At 47.4% G+C, this 13528-nt stretch overlaps 1 protein-coding gene across 2 annotated transcripts in view; it reads left to right on the top strand.

The window, feature by feature from the left end:
• The window catches only part of LOC116945810 (junctophilin-1-like), an 80635-nt gene that overhangs the window by 5766 nt on the left and 61341 nt on the right, over positions 1–13528 (top strand). The gene's annotated exons all lie outside the window — the stretch shown is intronic.

Here is a 13528-nt window from a genome sequence, read left to right as displayed (position 1 = left end):
CAACGCGAGTTCTAAGCTTTGCTAATGAGACGGGAACTTTAAAGTTACGGACAGGAGCGTCGTTATGGGCCATCCATTTAGTACGTACGCATGGAGGGGGAGGGGGGGTTAACCCAAATGCGTACGCTTGCGTATGGGGGGTCTACTGACAATGTACGTATGCATCGGAAACGGGGTGGGGGGGTGCAGCCTCGATAATAATAATTTGTCTACATTGGCCTAAATAGTCTGGCGGTGGACTATCGTTTTGCTTAAACACATTATTATGAATCCTTGATCGTTTCTGCGTGGGGTGGGGGGGGGTGTAAAAAGTACACGTGTGTACATGGAGGGAGGGAGGGGTCAAGTTTTGACAGATTTTTGCGTACGTACTAAATGGATGGCCCCTTATGACACTCTAGTGACGTCGTTGTGACTATTTACCAACCGTTTGAATGCACAGGAAAAGCGTCAAGGAGTGTGTACATATATCTATCTGGAAGTGGTGGCGCAGCAGTTAACACACTGCTACTACGAACCAAGCAAACCCCGAGTTCAATCCTGGCCACGACTAACAGCGAGTGATCTCTGTGCTGTGTGGTCAAACACCCCCCCTCCCCCGTTCCCCCGTATACCGACAAAGGGCCTTGATCTAGTAGTGCGTTGACAAAGAGATGTTATTCATTTTGACGTGCAGGGTCATCACTCGAATGTATCACGATTCCTCTCTGGAGTATTTGCATTAAGAACGCTTCAAACCTGGCTGACTGCAGCCTGCACCCATTTGGTTCACAATCATTAAACAAATGTTTAATGTTAATAACAAAGTAGTTGTACTTACGCGCCCGTCCTTAATTTGTGTTTTCAATGAAAATTCTGGCATGTCTTCCACCCTCAGAAAGGGCATCTCGCACCCCCAGGGGGTGCGTAGACCCCATGTTATGAACCACTGACCCAATACATACGGCCAAGGTAGATGTTTGTGACGTCAGGACGCAAGGACCCGTTGTTGTTGTTGACTTTGTCACACAAAAACAAAGATACCCGTATAGCCTTAACAGACTGTTGCGGCAAGTGATGTTCGCGAGCACCTATTAAGGCCGTCATGACACCACGAGGTGATGGGATGGCCAACCCAGGACGCCTTCTGTCTCCCCACAGTGCTGATGTCACCGTCGTCTGTTTTGAGCGAGAGTCGAACTCGGGTTGCCGGGTTCGTAGCGCATTGCGCTCATCACGCAGAGCATTGATAGAGGGATTGTACCGCATGCTCTTAACGCCACTTCATGTATCACCATCGCCCCCTCTTATGGCTCAAGTTTCCGTTGTAGTTCACATGGCCACGCTTCACGCCACGCCGGTCACTGCAGGTTGGTGAAGGCGACTGTGACCATAGAAGTACAGTCCAACAGTTGTTTTTTCCATCACTGTGACAATGTTAGCAGCCAATGTACGAGACACCTCCTGTAAGTGGTGGTCGTCCGTGCAAGCGCTTATCGAGACTCAACCCCTTCTTAGCTCCTGAGATCTGACGAGATCGGGTGAATCCCTCGGATGATTTGTTCATAGACCGTTGATGTGGGATTACCCAGCGGTGATTTATGACCGCTGCATAGACGTGAGGCATAGGGATGTACACACGTGTGTGTACGTGTACAAATTAGTACCCGACACAGTGTGTAAACATCACCACTGGAGAGACAAAGGCGGCCGCCGAGCGTGGTTTTGGCCACCCACCCCCTCGTGTGGTGTGCCGGCCTTCATAGCCTACATGGGGGATCTTTGTCTTATAATAATAAATTCGGTTCTGTATAGCATAATTCCCGCAAGGCCTCAAATCCCTTTACATGTAGTTTAAGTGATAGAGAAAGCCTGTAAAAGCAGGTGTAAGACACAATTTCAAAAGTGTAACAGACTCAGATTCCATAATGGGCCAGGGAAGGCCAATTTCACAATCGTGGAGCCTGGCTGCAAAAATCTCTGTCTCCCATCTCTGATGCACAGGTCACTCGACGACTCACGTATCGCAAGCCCGCGCACCCTTAACGCGAGCGTCTTGCTCGCAGTTTCGTAAACCAGCGATAAATGTAGAGAGCGGCTGCGTCAGCACGGGGGGGCGGAAAGCACAGAGCTCAGAGGCTCCCGCAGGAGGCGAGCGCACCCCTCGGCAGCCTCTCCCTCTCGCCTACCTCTCTCTCACCTGTTGCTCTCACTTTTCTCTCTTCTTCTTCCCATTGTCCCTTCCTCTCACCTTGTCCCTATCACTTGTCGCGATCACCTGTTGCTCTCCTAACCTTGTCCCTTCCTTTCACCTTGTCCCTTCCTTTCACCTTGTCCCTCGCACCTGTCTCTTTTACCTTTCTTTCTCATCTGTCTCTCTCTCACCTTGTCCATCTCTTCTATCTCTAGAACCTGTCCTCCTCACCTGTGTCACTCTCATCTCATCACTCTCGCCTGTCTCTCACCTGGCTTTTCTCTGCCTTTCATCTGCCCTTCACTTGAATCAAAGTCCATCCCACCTTGGCTTAACAACTTTATATTCAGAAACTAAACACATTCCTCTAGAACACTGCCTTACAAATAATCTATATAAATAAAAGTCAAAAATTGTCTGTCGGTTTGTGGCTTTGTGTTTGCGAAGGATTTGGCTCTCCAACGGTGGGGTTTATGTTAACTATAAAATAGCCAGGTACCACGCCGTAAGTCCCACCGTGAGCAAGCGCTATTCCTTTTTCACTTCCGTCAACTTTTCATAGATTTAATTAGCGATTTTTTGCGCTTTATTTTTTTATTTATGGCACGTGCAAGACCATACCAACTCACGCACCTTTGGTGGGGGGACAGCCCATGCCAAGTCGCACGCCTTCGGTGGGAGTGAGGGGGACATTTTCTTTCACGTTAAAAACGCTTTAAAAATACACTAAACGCTGAGCTTAAATCTTCACCGTGTGATGTCTCCCCCATCCCTATGCGTGCAGTTACTAATATATACAGTCGCTAGATGCTACCACTATAGGCCATAGATATTACTGCAGAGCAGCCGGGGAGATCGTGACTGGGGGGGGGGGGCGGTCAGGGATAGCAGCCCAGCCCCAGCCTGCCAAGGTGCCACCTTGGCTGGCTGGACAATCTAGGCGAGGCCGGAGGCTCTGCACGGGACTAGGCCTCACCACGCCACTCTGTCAGGTGAGTACTTTGTGCTATAGAGTCGATAAATACTGCTATAGAGTCAGCATGTACTACTGTAGTGATATCAGGTACCACCACAGTCAGTACGCACTGCTGTTAAGATTTTTAAGAGTAGTTTTAAAATATTTTTTTGGCCCGGGCAACGCCGGGTACATAAGCTAGTATCTGTATATAATATCCGATGTGTCAAGCAATGGTCCTTCTTCATAGCACATCTGTCCTATATTGTCCAAATTGCGATTGCCCAAAAAGTTGCTTATTACATGTGTCCTCTTAAGGCAGCATTATTGACAAACGTATTGAGTCGTTAGTGATTTGTGTGACAGTATCCCCAAGTAATTTGACTTCACATTCATCTCGCCTGGCTCACTGAATTCACATCACTTTCCCTGACGTTTGAACCCTCACTTGGCTGTCAGTGCCTGTTGAGGTGGCCACCTGTCGTGGTTTTCCCAGCATCAGCCTCTTGTTGAGAAGGAGGCAGCTACTGCTCTCCTAGGAAATCTGTAAGTCTTCTTGGGACATTACAACTCCCGCTCTTGTGTCAGGTCTGCGCACTGTACTGCATTTACCCAGCAAATGCGGCGCCCTTAACGTAACCATTTAACCACTCTCCGCCCTGCCACCCCTCCTCCACCCGAGAAGCCGCTCCTCTAAGGTGCTACACGGGAGTTGTGGGTGACTACAGTTGCTTAAAAACGATAGTTTTAATATTTAGGTTTTCCTTGGCGTTACACGAGTCCCCTTTCCTGCCCCCATCCCCCATGAATTCTGTGAATTATCGCGCTTCCTCCGTTATTGTTTCGATTCAACAACCGATGCGAATCTTTCTCTCGTTTGTGCCATTGTTGTTTAACTGCTATCTCCCGTCTCGGTTGAATCGTCTCGCCCGCTCCATTCGTGTAAATGTTGCATTTTCATATGGTCATCATCGTTATCATGAGCCATTGTCTATCCACTGCTGGATGAAGATCTACCTACGCTGTCGCCATGCCCCATGGTCCAGTGCTACTATCATACATCTCATTGCTTCCTGCATATGAGCTGAATTTTCACCGCTCCCATTTTCCACGTTGGTCTTCATCTTGGATGTGTTCTCTGCTCCGGCCGCTATTCCGTCACTAGTGTCATCCATTGGCGCCATCACTCCCAGCGATGCTGTCCTACCCATTCCACTTTCTTAATCATCAATATGATGCATAATTTGCACATATATAACCGATTCTTAAATGCACGGTTGCATTAAAGGATAGTGAATCGTAATAATAGATTTTTATGCCTGAATTGACTGATCCTTTCATGTTTATCGATTCATAGTTTTTATTGTTTAATTACTGCTAGATGCAGTTATATTGTCAGGTAGTTTTTTTTTACTTTTGAGGGCTACAGGTTACGAAGCTGCATTAAGGCCGTAATGTAATGGCTTGCTCCAACCTCTTCCACCTGCCCCCCTGCCCTCGTTAAGTAACATCGTCTCCCCGGCTTAGCCGCTCGCCCCATGGGCTCGGATTAGGGAGGCGGAGATGAAAGTGGTGTGGTTTGTGGTCCTGGGAACGCGGTCGTGGCATTCAGCACCACAGACAGCGGCGGCGAGAGACCCGGACTCCCACCACCTCCCTGTTAAAGGAGACCGAAAATTGGTGTTGACCTAAGTAAAATTTGAACATTAACCCCAAATACCCCACCTCAAAGAACCCGGTATTAATAGATATGTAAATTCAGAGATAACTCAGGACTTGAACTCGGAGGTAACTTACCCCGACGACTCCTAGGGCTATCTCAAAAGACACCTTTTCGAGTGACTCGGGTGTGTGATGACTTCCAACCTAATTGTAAAATGGACTTGGGAATGAGCCTCAGCCACATTCTTTAATCCACAAAACCACTTGTAAGGTACCAACGTTAATAGAGATGTAACCTAGTAGGCTGACAGAGGATTTAATCTCGAAGGTAACTTAAAAACTTAACCCCAGTGCAAGTGGTTAACCCTGAAACTCGCGTTCATGACCACTTGACCTTGGCGCTCGCCAAGTGGTTCCCCTAAGGTTGACCTTCATTCTGAACAATGCCCCCAAGAATTATCCACACTCGTGTTAATGCAAGCGTGACCTTAGACCTGGTCTGCGGTTCAACGTGAGCGATAACCAAACCGTGCCGCTGTGTTAAGACTCAACTAACGGCTATTCTGTCGTGTCAACCTCATTGACTCGCTTAACCAACATCTTGTTATTAGAGGGTTAATACTAATGCTGACCTAGTACGTTAACCTCTACGCTGACCCTCAGTGTAAGTAAAATCTAGCTGACACCAGCGACAATAAAAACATTGGCCCTCTTCAGAGGCCTTAACCTCTGACCAAATCGCCTGGAATATGGCCAGTCTTAAAAAGACCTGGGAAGCTCAGCAAGTTTGAGCCTGGATAGTGTTTGGATGGGTGACCAACATGCATAACAGGTGTTACAGTGAGGGAAAAAAGTATTTGGTCCCCTGTTGATTTTGTACGTTTGCCCACTGACAAAGAAATGATCAGTCTATAATTTTAATGGTAGGTTTATTTGAACAGTGAGAGACAGAATAATAACAAAAAATCCAGAAAAACGCATGTCAAAAATGTTATAAATTATATTTGCATTTTAATGAGGGAAATAAGTATTTGACCCCCTCTCAATCAGAAAGATTTCTGGCTCCCAAGTGTCTTTTATACAGGTAACGAGCTGAGATTAGGAGCACACTCTTAAAGGGAGTGCTCCTAATCTCAGCTTGTTACCTGTATAAAAGACACCTGTCCACAGAAGCAATCAATCAGATTCCAAACTCTCCACCATGGCCAAGACCAAAGATCTCTCCAAGGTTGTCAGGGACAATATTTTAGACCTACACAAGACTGGAATGGGCTACAAGATCATTGCCAAGCAGCTTGGTGAGAAGGTGACAACAGTTGGTGCGATTATTCGCAAATGGAAGAAACACAAAAGAACTGTCAATCTCCCTCGGCCTGGGGCTCTATGCAAGATCTCACCTCGTGGAGTTGCAATGATAATGAGAACGGTGAGGAATCAGCCCAGAACTACACGGGAGGATCTTGTCAATGATCTCAAAGCAGCTGGGACCATAGTCACCAAGAAAACAATTGGTAACACACTATGCCGTGAAGGACTGAAATCCTGCAGCGCCCGCAAGGTCCCCCTGCTCAAGAAAGCACATATACAGTGAGGGAAAAAAGTATTTGATCCCCTGCTGATTTTGTACGTTTTCCCACTGACAGAGAAATGATCAGTCTATAATTTTAATGGTAGGTTTATTTGAACAGTGAGAGACAGAATAACAATAAAAAAATCCAGAAAAACGCATGTCAAAAATGGTGGCAAAACCCTTGTTGGCAATCACAGAGGTCAGACGTTTCTTGTAGTTGGCCACCAGGTTTGCACACATATCAGGAGGGATTTTGTCCCACTTCTCTTTGCAGATCTCCTCCGAGTCATTAAGGTTTCGAGGCTGACGTTTGGCAAGTCGAACCTTCTGCTCCCTCCACAGATTTTCTATGGGATTAAGCTCTGAAGATTGGCTAGGCCACTCCAGGACCTTAATGTGCTTCTTCTTGAGCCACTCCTTTGTTGCCTTGGCCGTGTGTTTTGGGTCATTGTCATGCTGGAATACCCATCCACGACCCATTTTCAATGCCTGTGTTCTCACCCAAAATTTAACGGTACATGGCCCCGTCCATCGTCCCTTTGATGTGGTGAAGTTGTCCTGTCCCCTTAGCAGAAAAACACCCCCAAAGCATAATGTTTCCACCTCCATGTTTGACGGTGGGGATGGTGTTCTTGGGGTCATAGGCAGCATTCCTCCTCCTCTAAACACGGTAAGTTGAGTTGATGCCAAAGAGCTCCATTTTGGTCTCATCTGACCACAACACTTTCACCCAGTTGTCCTCTGAATCATTCAGATGTACATTGGCAAACTTCAGACGGGCATGTATATATGCTTTCTTGAGCAGGGGGACCTTGCGGGTGCTGCAGGATTTCAGTCCTTCAAGGCATAGTGTGTTACCAATTGTTTTCTTGGTGACTATGGTCCCAGCTGCCTTAAGATCATTGACAAGATCCTCCCGTGTAGTTCTGGGCTGATTCCTCACCGTTCTCATGATCATTGCAACCCCACGAGGTGAGATCTTGCATGGAGCCCCAAGCCGAGGGAGATTGACAGTTATTTTGTGTTTCTTCCATTTGCGAATAATCGCACCAACTGTTGTCACCTTCTCACCAAGCTGTTTGGCAATGGTCATGTAGCCCATTCCAGCCTTGAAGAGCTCTTTGGTCTTGGCCATAGTGGAGAGTTTGGAATGTGATTGATTGATTGCTTCTGTTGACATGTCTTTTATACAGGTAACAAGCAGAGATTAGGAGTACTCCCTTTAAGAGTGTGCTCCTAATCTCAGCTCGTTACCTGTATAAAAGACACCTGGGAGCCAGAAATCTTTCTAATTGAGAGGGGGTCAAATACTTATTTCCCTCATTAATATGCAAATCAATTTATAACATTTTTTACATGCGTTTTTCTGGATTTTTTGGTTGTTATTCTGTCTCTCACTGTTCAAATGAACCTACCATTAAAATTATAGACTGATCATTTCTTTGTCAGTGGGCAAACGTACAAAATCAGCAGGGGATCAAATACTTTTTTCCCTCACTGTATAATCTCCGGGCATATCTTGCAGACAGCAAAAGCATCGGGGATGCTTTTCTGAAAGGTGCAACGACGAATATCGAAACAACGTGAAACAAAGCAATTTTTCTCAAGCATTTATTAAATAAGGGGGGATACATACTCTTTGGTTCTTTCGGTAAAGTCACGTAGGTAGAAATAAAATAACATAAATCACGACGTCTCAATCGCAACACAAGCAATCTTCATCAGGTGGAACAACCACAGCAAGAAAATGCTGAAGTAGGCTAGAGAGCTGCCGTGGCAAGAAGTTATATAGGTAAGAAAGGGGGGAGGCAAGGGGGGAGAGAGAGAGGGGGGGGGGCTGCGTGAGCGCTAGGGGAAGAGGACATGAGGCTGGGGGGGGGGGGTAAGTGGGCGAGGCTAGAAATGGGAAGCTTAGTGTGGGACACGGAGGGAAAAAAATAAAAATTTACTAGTAAACGGCAGGTACGATGGAAACAACCACAACCAGTTAAGGCATTACCTGGTTAATAACATACTTCCAATGATTGTTCAATTTGCATCCATCTTCTCGGTTTAAATTATGTCTATGTTTATATAACTGGATGGCTTCATGAACAAACCTTTGATAGTTGCCCGAAGGTTTGCAGAGTACCTTGGTCTCAGAAAAAACAATATCATGCGAGCCCACAGCGTTATAACAATGGTCAGCTATGGCAGAGGTATTGGTTCTGCCATGTTTCAGATCTGCCTTGTGTTCGCGAACACAGTCCGAGACATGTCGTTTTGTTTCTCCAATGTAACTGCTACCGCAGGTACAACTCAGTTTGTAGACTCCAGGGTATTGCATGTCAGGAATGACCTTCACTGATAAGATTAGATCACGGACTTTGTGTACTGTATTGAATCGGACCTGGATCTTGTTTGTTTAAGATTTTGGAAATATTTTTGGTAACACCTGCTATGTATGGTAAAGTGATGGTTTTGATTGGCTTCTCAGGAGATTGTTTCTCCGTGGTTGAAGAAACAGCTTTGCAAATAATGCAGTCCGAGTACCCATTCATCTTGAGGGTTTGGTGTACGTGTTCCAGTTCACTGGCTAGGTGGTGTTGGTTGGAGATGCAGTGGGCCCTATGGTGTAGTGTTTTGATGAGGGAATTCTTCTGGGCCGGATGCTCGTGGGAATCAGGTTTTAGATAGGAATCTGTGTAGGTGGCTTTCCTGTAGACAGTGTCCCAACGAGCCGTCAGGCCTCTTCTCAAAACTAAACATCCAGGAATGGTAGCTTACCATCCTTCTCCACTTCCATGGTGAATTTGATGGATGGGTGTATGGAATTGATGTGGTTGGGAAATTGGTTCAATGCTGGCAGGCCATGTGGCCAAATGACGAAAGTGTCATCTACGTATCTCTTCCACAAGAAAGGACGTAGGGTGGATGTTTGGATGGCATCTGTTTCAAATTTCTCCATGAAAACATTCGCTATCACTGGTGATAAGGGGGAACCCATGGGAGTACCTTCATTTTGTTTGTCAAAAGTGGCGGTTAGCGAGCACCTATGAAGGCCGGCACAGCACACGAGGGGTAGGTAGCCAACACCACGCCAGGCCGCATTTGTCTCCCTACTCGCGATGTTTATACACCGCACCAGGTAATCATTTGAGGCTAAGTCGACCTAGGGGAGGCCCAGGACCAGTTCAGATAATCGTCACTGGTGTTGGCCGTGAGCCGGAATCGGGCCCAGTTGCCAGGTTTGTAGCGTAGCGCGCTAACCGTTATACTACCGCTCCCCACACAAAGATACACACACTCACTGATCAGCACACACACAAAAACAACCGCCATTCACTACTAAGTGGTGGTAACTTCACCACGGCGCTTGTGCCAGGCTATGTGCACTTTAAGGCCACGTGAAGTGTCGATGACTGGCAGGTCACGGCATAGACCCAGGTGCCATGGGTTGACTGAGATGACTGGCAGTTGCACCACCTGTGCCCCCCCCCGACTGTGCCAACTTGCTGTGTTTTAGCCACGCGGCGCTCACCTCGTTGTTGTGAGTGACCTTCCTCTGCCCAGTAGCGTCCTTCACGAGCCTCCTCCACAAAAGCCGATCTTAACACCATTGGTACCAGTCATCAGCAAGTCCACTCCATTCCATATCCTCTTGTGTACCATATCAGTCCATCTCTTCTCTAACCCGCATGCCCAGCCACTATATACCCAAACAGATTTTTTTGTCCGGGAATAGATGGGGCTAAATGGGCGCTGCACGGTCAAACAAAAGCTGTTCGGGCATGCGGTGGCTGGGCGTGTCGGATACATGTCCCAGCCAATGCAGCCTCACTGATGAGACGGTTTCCCGATTTTTCAAGGATTTGTGAGGTCCTCACACAATCCAGTCTCGTTTAACCCAGGATCGATTGTAGGCAGGCCAGCCTGAATGTTTCTAACCAGCGTAGATGTTCCCATTCAGGGGGTACATTTTTCGGAAGCATAGGGGAGGGCATGACTGTGACCCGAAACTTCGTGTGGAACGACCAGGTAGCTTCCAAACGGTGTTACGCAGCCGATGAAAAGATAATGCCGCCCGCCTTATTCAGAGTGAGATCTGCTGTCAAGCCGGGGCTGGTCATAAGCACACTGCCCAGGTATGGAAAACTCTGTCCACCACTGCCCTATCACCAATGGGGAGTTGAGGGGGTGGGGTGTTTGATGGCACAAAATACCTAGGCCGGTGCTTAGTTTTGGTAGGGATGATGGTAAGACCCCACCTCTTAGTGGTATGCTCCAGGTTCAGCAGCAGCGCCTCCCACTCCTCTTGAGTGAACAAACACGTAAACACATTCACTCATAGATCCGCACCCACAGATCTACACACAAACGCTCACACAGATCTGCACACAAATCCACATATCTGCACGCAAACACTCACAAACTTACAAATCCACACACAGTAGCCGACGCCTCGTGTCTCAGTGTCGGCACCGAATCGCATCTCATTTCACTTGTAGGGTACGTAACACTTCTACGCTGGCTTCACTTGTAGGGTACGTAACACTTCTACGCTGGCTCTTAGCCACAGACATATCAGCGTCACTTAAAACTCAATCGCGAGGCATGATGCTTAAGGGCCACGTGACCACAGCGTTACATTAAATCACTAAAACTACTGTACTGAACGCGAGTGTACAGCAGTAAACTGTCACACGTAACACAGGGTACAGTAAGACAGTACACTATACAATCACCGAAATACTGTACATAAACGATATGCTGTACTCTACAGTACACTTCTCAATGCGCGACACAAAGTTAGTTGGTGTCCAGGGTGGATGGCGGCGACGGATACGAGCGGGGGGGCGGACGATGCCGTCAGCGACTTGAGTTTGAGGCGATGCACACCAGGTCGTGGTGCAGGAGACTCTTTAATAACGCGGGGGTTACGTTCTTGTAAAGTGCCGCCAAGGCCAAAACCACGATATTCGATACTTAAGCATTACCTAAATAATGGGGTTAGAAGGTAAATGGCTACCACAGACATAGACACATCACAATTGGAATAAGTACTGTACCGTGTGCCAAATAAACAACAAATTAAATAATTGAAATAAACATGAAAAAAACCTTGTTCCAAAAACATTCCTAGACAATAAATAGTAATAAATAATTAAATACTCAATAAATCCTGTACTTATGATCCAAAGCAGGTGTGTGTGGGGAGCGGTAATGCAAGGGTTAGCGCGCTGCGCTACGAACCCGGTGACCCAAGGTCGATTCCTGCTCACGTCCAATACCAGTGATGATCATCTGAATCGGTCATGGGCCTCCCGTAGGTCGACTCGGCTTCAAATAAGTCCCAGGTGCATTGTGTAAACATCGCTGCTGGGGAGATAAAGGCGGCTGGGCGTGGTGTTGGCCACCCACCCCCTCGTGTGTCGTGCCGGCCTTCATACGTGCTCGTTAATAGTGCTTACCCCAACAATCTTTTAAGGCGATACAGGGGGTGTTTGTCCGCGTGACACTTGCACGGCAAAGGTTTGAGGTGCGACTGACTGCCTCGCGTCCCTCGCCCACCCCGCACCACGATACCGGCCACACAACACCATCACCCGAGAGGCTTCTCGAGTGATGCTTTAGTGTATATGTGCAAAAGGCCAAAAATAACCCCGTGGTAACTAAATTGATGTACGGAGAGGTTGCCCGTGATAGATTGAAACCGCGAACGATAAACCCGCGATATTCAAGGGCCTCTTGTATTAATAAAATGACGATGTATTTGCAAAACGATGTAAAAGGGGGAGAGTTAAATTGGAGTATTGCTGTACAGGACTTCCATGCTCCCATTTTTATGATCCCTGCTTTCACCCACCCTCACTGACCAGCACGGTGAAGTATGGTCGAAATGAAAGCGCCGCGTCGCCCTCATCCAGCAGTGGATTTGCAAATGAGCCGTACACGTCAACATTAATCTAAGTGCAAACTCTTACCATTGCCATAACTTTGCCTCTAACACTGACATAAAGTCGGACTGTGTTCCTCACTCCATAATCCATGAGGCCAGACCAGATATCTGTCTTGTCAGTACCACCTGAGGTGGTAGAACTTCAACAGTTTAAATTTCTTGATGTGGCCAAAAACAGTGAATCATGAGAACGATTTGAAGCGAGTGGGGTAATCAAGTCATTCATTCTTAATACGCTGTATAAATAAATGGGCATTACGAATGTTGTACTTCCTTAGGCGGGACCCATTTCTGCTCTGACCCATGGGCATAACTTCACCAACTCGCCATAACCCAAAGCCTCAGAACTAACGCCAGAGCAGACGCAAAGTGGCTCCGCGGATGGGACTTGTTCCCATCGCGAATCGAATGCCGCATTTATGAACGCGTTACCAAATGGGGTATCCATCTCCTTCACTTTGCATCACCGCGCCTGGGTTTTATTTCTTAACCAATTCAATTCACTGCCAATTTCCTTCAAGCCCTAGTAAGAGCCCAGTAAGAACACAGACGTCTTTACTGGGCCCTCTCGTGGGCTGTCTCGTCAACCGCCAGCCTGGGTCGAGTGAGAAATGCATCACACACAGCGTCGACGCGGCGCTTTCATTTCTCCACTTTAGCCGCCACTCTCAATGAGGACACTAATGAATTTAATTAACCCCAAGCCGCACCGCGTGCTTGTGCCAAAATAATAAAGTCTAAGACGTGTGGTAATTAGCTTTGCTGACAGCACGTTGGGGGGCATACATCTCATGCTGCCCCCCCCCCTTGCGTCTGTGTGGTCTGACCTAGGAAGTGTGAGAAATTATCCTTGGGTGGGTAGGGCTGTAAATGTGTTCATCATCAGGTATGACCTATCCACTTCTGGATGAAGGTCTCCCCAAGCTGTCACCTCTCATTGTCTCGCGATGCAGCAGTCTATCTAGTTGCTAGACACTCCATCCCCATTGTGGTCATTCCACCTTTTGGCTTTGACTCTGTTTTCAATCTCGACCGCGGACCACGTTCCCTTCTAGCCATGACGTGGCCTGCCCAAGGCCGCTTCCTTTTCTTCATGGTCAACATGATGACTCTAGCTTGCGTTACGATTCCTCAATGTTTCCCTTTTGCAGTGCATCACGTGGTGCCTAATCGCGCAAGGGAGAACCTGCTAAGCTACACAGAGGTGCCCGGTGAAGGAACCCTGTGAGA

Source organism: Petromyzon marinus, chromosome 25 (assembly GCF_048934315.1).
Source record: "Petromyzon marinus isolate PM22_M1 ecotype Great Lakes invasive population chromosome 25, UKy_Petmar_22M1.pri1.0, whole genome shotgun sequence".
Classification (NCBI taxonomy): Eukaryota; Metazoa; Chordata; class Hyperoartia; order Petromyzontiformes; family Petromyzontidae; genus Petromyzon; species Petromyzon marinus.
Note: the sequence above shows the minus strand (reverse complement) of the source record. Positions and strands in the feature narration are given on the sequence as shown.